The sequence below is a fragment of the Jaculus jaculus genome, chromosome 5 (genome assembly GCF_020740685.1).
Source record: "Jaculus jaculus isolate mJacJac1 chromosome 5, mJacJac1.mat.Y.cur, whole genome shotgun sequence".
NCBI lineage: Eukaryota > Metazoa > Chordata > Mammalia > Rodentia > Dipodidae > Jaculus > Jaculus jaculus.
The window spans coordinates 58,051,158-58,051,921 of NC_059106.1; positions in this window are offsets into that span (position 1 = coordinate 58,051,158).

The following is a 764-nucleotide window of genomic DNA, read 5'->3' on the forward strand; positions in this document are numbered from 1 at the left end:
TCGGTGTTCAGATGGTGTGGCCTGGGCACAAGACAAGGCACCGTGCCATGGCTTCTGCCCTCAGGGTGGTGGGAGCAGCAGTGACTACAGTCGTGGGGTTTCCCTATGCTCAGAAGCATCAGAGTGGCGCTGGCCTTCAGGTCCCCTGCCGAGTAGCCAGCAGGGCTTTTTCTACCCCCACAGACTATAAATTGTGGGTCACCTCTGGGTAGCCCACTGAAGCCACACCAATGTGTCAGCACTGAGGAGGTTCTGACCGCCGGGGCCAGGGGTGCTGGCCAGCGTCTGAGCCCCTGAAACATGAGTGTGTGTGAGAGGCGTGTCTATGTGTGTGTGTGTGTGTGTGTGTGTGTGTGTGCACACGAGCTGCTTCCTGGGAGAGGGTGTCTCATTTCCAGACTCTACTGCATGTGATGTGGTCTTGGGCTCCGTGCTGTGGGGGCCAGCGGGAAGTGTTTCTGTGACGGGGAGACCCAAGGCCCAATTCTGGCTCAGCTATTGTCATGGGTCAGTTACCATGTGTGAATGGGCCATAAGACTCTTCCCCCTTCCTACCTTTCTGGGATCTGTGAAGAGTCAGGTGGCCGTCACGTCATTGGTAGCACAAACATTCAGGTGGCTAAAAGGTTATCTCAGAGCAGAAGAGCACGTGGTTCGAATGTATGAAGTCCAAGTGAGAGCTTGACAGTGCCCAGGGCTAACTGAGCACTCCCTGCGTGCCAAGAGCCATGCTGAGGTCCTAAGAGCACACAGTGGTCATGTTG